Source organism: Botryllus schlosseri, chromosome 1 (genome assembly GCF_051294905.1).
Source record: "Botryllus schlosseri isolate E-star chromosome 1, Bs_hap1, whole genome shotgun sequence".
NCBI classification, from domain to species: Eukaryota; Metazoa; Chordata; class Ascidiacea; order Stolidobranchia; family Styelidae; genus Botryllus; species Botryllus schlosseri.
The window spans coordinates 34859365-34865364 of record NC_137236.1 but is presented as its reverse complement, the minus strand read 5'-3'; the positions used below and the strand labels follow the sequence as shown (position 1 = coordinate 34865364).

Sequence of the window (6000 nt, the reverse complement as noted above, 5' to 3'; positions counted from 1 at the left end):
AAATAGGGCGGCATGTCATGGGAAGCGAGATCGATAGGTCAGTCGTGGTCCGGTAATCTTGAGGATGGACTGTATTTATTTATTGGACTCGGATTCGCCCCTCTGCTCGCTGACTTGGACTTGACTCGGTGGTGAGTTGAAATCGGCTCGACTTGACTCGAGTCAAAATTATAAAAGTGAGATTGACTTGTGATTCGGAGCCTTGTGACTTGGTTACAACCCTGACATGTTTACAAATATACATAATATACAGAAATGAGTCCAACCGTGTTAGAAAGTACGAACGAACGTCCTAATATCGTAGGAAACCGTTTGGACGCTTTATATTCTAGGAGTATGCAGTGTGTAGCCTGCAGGAGCGTGACTATTCTATGGACCGGCATTTCGGCATAACATAAACACGTTATCAGGACTTCAACGTTTTTTCTCAGAGTTTATACTTTCGATGGGTGGTCAATCCATTTGGATGCAAGGAATCTAGCAATCTTCAGACAGGGGCAGAAGAACGTCTCGTCCTTTTAAAACACTGTTTCCGTGAAAATAGAGGAGTTTAAACGGTTTCCATCCAAATCTAATTCCACGATCGCCACAAAAGCAAATGAAATGTTATTGCCATTTGCATCTTTATGGCTTTATGAATGTAGATTCTCTGTTTTGATTGTAGGGTAATTGAAAGCTGTAAATGAAATACTCTGCTTAATTGACGACGAGATGCGGGTATGATTGTCATTTGTCAATATGTAATATATTTTCAGCCGTGTATGCTTATATAAACACAGTCACATCTATTGCAATAGTAGTTGAAGAATTTGCATAGAAACTTTTTATCAAGCGTGCCGCGAACGTTTTATAAATTTCATAGCGTGCCAGATTTACACACATAAAAAGATAATAACGAACGCTTACATCAAACCATTGTGATTTCTGCTGTATGACTCAGGTGTGTGTCTTATTTGAAGGCATGGGTGCAACGGCCCTGTGGTACTTTAAATTGCTAATGAACTAAAATGAACAAATAGGCATCGAAACAGGGTTGTAATGACTGGAGTAATGACTCGACTCGAGTCGCGATTTTCTGATTACTCGACTTGACTCGAGTCATTTTCTGAAAATATATCGAAATGATTCGACTCGACTCGAGTCAATCTGTGTATTGACTCGACTTGGACTCGAGTCATTGCGCATGACTCGGACCAAGTCATATGAATCTAATCTCAGACGGCCAAGACCGACATTTCATTGTAATTTCGAAGAATATAAAGTTACCAGACTGTTGATATTTCGCCTATTGGTACTGGTACTTGAAAATGCGACCAGAAACTGTTACTTAATACTGAGGAAAATGAGTTTATTTTAAATGCGAACCTATCGATATTACCAAAACAGAGTTATAAAAGTGGGTTTAACAAGACTTCAACTCGAAACTGAGCAGTCAACGCAATGACTTGGACTCGGACTCGAGTCATAACACCATGACTCGAACTCGACCCTTTGCTCGCTGACTTGGACTCAGACTCGGTGGTGGACTATAAATGACTCGACTTGACTCAAGTCAAAACTACAAAAGTGAGATTGAATGGTGACTCGGAGTTTAGTGACTTGGTTACAACCCTGCATCGAAGTCACAGTAGAAGAAAAATATCGTTGTCGGCAGGATTCGAACCTGCGCGGGCAGAGCCCAACAGATTTCTAGTCTGTCGCCTTAACCACTCGGCCACGACAACTCGAGCCACCGGTGAGATTCGAACTCACGACCCCTGGTTTACGAGACCAGTGCTCTAACCACTGAGCTACGGCGGCTGACGTGCTCTGGCTGGAGAGCAAATTTTGATATTTCCTCATAGCTAACTTTATAATTCCTAAAGGGAGGTATTGCTATTCATGGAAATATGGACTGGACACCTAACAATGTGTCAATTTACTAATCGATAGTGTCATGTACTAATGATCATGGTAGCTGGTAATAGGGGTTCTATCTAGGGATGGTGTGAACCTCTGAAAGGTTCAGGTTCGTGTGAACGCGAACCTTTTTGAGAGGTTCTGTGTGAACACGAACGTGAACCTCATGACGTCACGTGACGTCATATTGCTAATTCCAACCCTATCTTTCAATGAAGTAATAGCCTATATTAGTGTACAGTTAAACACGATGCCTAGCGACGACTCGGGCCACATAATGACACAATGCTGAAGTACATATTGGCGTTTTAAACGTCGCTAAATGTATAAACTGAGGCAATCAAATGATATATATACTCAAAGGAGATAGTGTAGTCGGGGCAGATAGTGTAGTGGTTTGGCGCCCACCAATTTGACGGACCGGGTTCGATTCCCGTCGGAGGTTAATCTGGGCTCCTCTTCCCCCGCCGTTGCCGTTCTTACGGCGACAAAAAAGCCCAGTAAAAGGGCCGCGGCTTCAAAAAAGATCAATACCGAAAAGAACTGTGACATCGGGCACACACGGTCTAGGCCAGACCGTCCAATGTACTCGGCGTCTGTTACATTGATATTGAGCAGAGTGCAAAACAGGTTTTTATACTTGCCCCCCCGATGTTGCCCCATTAACAGGTTATACAGTAGCCAACACCTCAATCGCACGGATTTGGTTTTAATGATACATTAAACATATGAAGTCAAGATTGACCCCATACGCCTGCTTGATATTTTTACATCAGAAAACGATATCAATTTCATTGATTGGATGAATAAGCATCATTCGCTGTCTATACATTTAGTGTACTTCGTTCGTGATGCTGTGTGATTGCGGAAAGCCAGATATTTCGAGCAAACTTTTGTAAAAAAGCAATTAAAATTTTTGAGATTGCCAAGGTACATGCTCGTTTATTGTTGCTTTTTTATGCTTCCAGCGCCGTGCATAGAGTGTCCCGCAGTTGAAATGCAATAAATTTGAAGTGAAAACTGTATTATATGAAAAGGTTCACAGTGCAGAACCTACCAAGGTTCTGTTGTGAACGCGAACCTCTAAATTTCCGAGGTTCACACACAGAACGCGAACGTGAACCTCACGTTCACACCATCCCTAGTTCTATCAACTCTTATATTAACGACGCTTCATTCACCAAGAGATATGACACTTATACCACTGCTGTCTCAGCACTTTGTTAACTGAAACATCCATCCGTGTCAACTAACAGACCGCCAATCAGTTATTTCTTGGATTAGCGCTTTTGATGGCTAGCGTTGGCAAGCTATCGGAACAGACATATGACTGTATAGTGCAGTGGTTCTCAACCTTTTTGGCTTCGCGGACCCCTTTTGACCGTCACGGACTCTCGCGGACCCCCTGAAGTTTTAGTTCAATTTTAGCTCTATTATGGTGCAACCTTCATATCTGTCTTGTGCAAATATGAACTGTAGGCTTGTGATGAATAGCAAAATAATGATTTTTCATGCAAATAACATCATACTATTTATGTAGAAATTGGTAGACTTCTATTATTTCAAAGCTAATTTTGCTGCTGTATTTCTTGAAGTACGTGGTCGTGTCTTGAAAATTCGCATCCTCGTTATGATATGAACGAGGAGTGCCGAAAACCATTTCCGCAGAGATAGATGGGGGCTAATGCAATATTAACGCATAACGCTTCGACGATACTTTTGGTGCGATCGCAACATTTATGGCATCAAAATGAAGAAACATATATTTTATAAACATATGACGTCCAGCATCTAGCGCAGGGACGGGCAATAGACCGCGGGCCGGATTCGGCCCGCGACGGCATTTTGATCGGCCCGTAAAGAGTTTCCAAGGTCAAGGTAAAATCTTAATCTAAAAGTATAGACAAATTTTCTGCGCCTAAGAATGGATCCGAGTTTTCCAACCTGAGAAAGACTGTCATGAAACTACTTGTTCTGTTCGGTTTTACATATATATTTACGAGCAAACATTTTCGACCATGAAGAATTGAGCATTAACAAGGCAAGGCTGCTGCATACCAATATAACTGGTGACATGAATCTCAGGGTTGGAGCGTTATGCTTTGATAGCAACGAAACACTCCTTGTTCATAAAAAAACAGCCTTGTCAATAGGGGATCCGTCATCAGAATGCGCCAAATCTGATAGCCCAGCTTTAGGAGCATGTATACCATTGTCCGATTTATGACGGGTGTCAGCCGATAATATTCGGGTTCATTTCAATATGAATAATGAATATACTATCCAATTGTATATTGAAATTCTGTGCCTCCAAGAAGCTGTTCAAATAATGGTTATCTATGTCACAGGATAAAATGGGTTTTGGGGTGAGGTTTCATTTCCTGCATTGGGACAAATTGGTGAAATAATCCGGAACCTTTTATTTCAAACGACTGTTCACTAATTTGATGAGACTGACAACTCTAAATCGAGAAGGTTTCGCAGACATTACGAAGTCACCCTGATTGACGTTACTATCTCCATATTCTTACTTTTTCCACAAACCCCAACAAAACGTCTCTAAACAGCAATATGTTTGCATCAGCAGGTTAATGGGAAATTGGCTATGAAGATGAATTTCCACACTACGATCATGTCAGACGATTATTACGATGATATGACTCATGAGATTTTAGCAGTTGTTGTGCGAAACTGCCTCGTGCTTTCTCAAATAAAAAAAATGAAAATTAGAATATCAGCCATACTAAAAATTTGGAGGTCTCGCGGACCCCCTGAAATTGCTTCGCGGACCCCTAGGGGTCCGCGGACCCCCGGTTGAGAACCACTGGTATAGTGTATATACGCGACACCGAAGTATAAATGTTTTGCGGATTAGTCTCGGTTTATTGCGGCTGATATTTTGAGATATCTTCAATTCAGTGATGTCGACATGTCCGGAAAATGGTCGATAGCGGTCTTGTACTATTTATGTAATAATAATATTTTATACACCATCTATAACCTTGCACGACCTTTGGTTTTCGCTACATCCATTTATCTTCTGAAACAGAGTCGCAAGAAAAGTAAACACCTGGTGTCAGTGGTGGGTTAAGTTTTAAGACGTAAAACCATGATGGTATAGGTAGGCAACTTCTCTAACGACTCGACAGTCTACATTCGATACTTCTACAAAGTAAATGTCTCGCCCAAGGGTGCCTGGATGTGCAACTGAGAAATCGCTACTCGAAAGATTTGGTGTTCTAAACGTAGAAGATGTGAGGAAGCTAGAAATTGCCAAGCTTATGTATCAGTTCCATTGCGGTCACTAGTCACTGTCCCACAAATTTCGACGACTACGTCACATCGGAATCAAAAGCGCTCAATTACAACACACCCGCATGCCACTAGAACAACTACCATATATGATCAGGACGGAATACAAGAAACCGCATCGTTCTATCAGGTATGCCGGACCTGAAGTGTGAAACAGCATCTCTCCGACAGTCGTCGAGAATCAGCATCGTTGGGTTATGTATTTTTTTCATCTGAACAAGTCACACACAATGTACAATGCGATAAGACACAATGCGATATCATGAACAGAACGTTTCTCGACACTTTCGTGTAGCACAAAAATGTGTGCGGCCCCAGGGTTGTAATCTGTCCACCTCTGTTGTAATGTACATGTACACTGTACAGTGTAGTACACCGTACAGCCTATTCTTGCCCGTACTAGAGGTGCTGCAATGTGAAAATTAGCAATATCCACCACCTCTACTTCTCTATGTGATCTGGAGCCATTATACGGCTATATGGCGGGCGTTCTCCTATGCAAGACGACATCACGGCCCGCAACAGAGAGTCGGCGAATAGTTGGGTTGAACTTTATTCATTCCACAGCAGCAGATCAACAAATCGCAAGTACAGCCGGTTTGTCGGCAACGTATTACAGCGTCTGTCGTTCGTTGGTAAAAATCGCACAAACATCGGATAACGGTCTTCTATACATGAACAAGGCTAAAGACAGGGTTGCGCACAATCAACGCCAATGATTGAATGTGATTTGTGATAGATGGCGTCGGTAAAAGCAAAAAGATTCCAACGAACCCAAATTCTAAGTAC

At 42.0% G+C, this 6000-nt stretch overlaps 2 non-coding genes across 2 annotated transcripts; both read right to left on the bottom strand.

The window, feature by feature from the left end:
* Positions 1–1642: 1642 nt before the first annotated feature.
* Positions 1643–1724, bottom strand: Trnas-aga (transfer RNA serine (anticodon AGA)). The gene has a single exon. It is a non-coding gene; the product is annotated as a tRNA-Ser (tRNA).
* Positions 1725–1727: 3 nt separating this feature from the next.
* On the bottom strand, positions 1728–1800 carry Trnat-cgu (transfer RNA threonine (anticodon CGU)). The gene has a single exon. It is a non-coding gene; the product is annotated as a tRNA-Thr (tRNA).
* Between the last annotated feature and the right edge of the window lie 4200 nt (positions 1801–6000).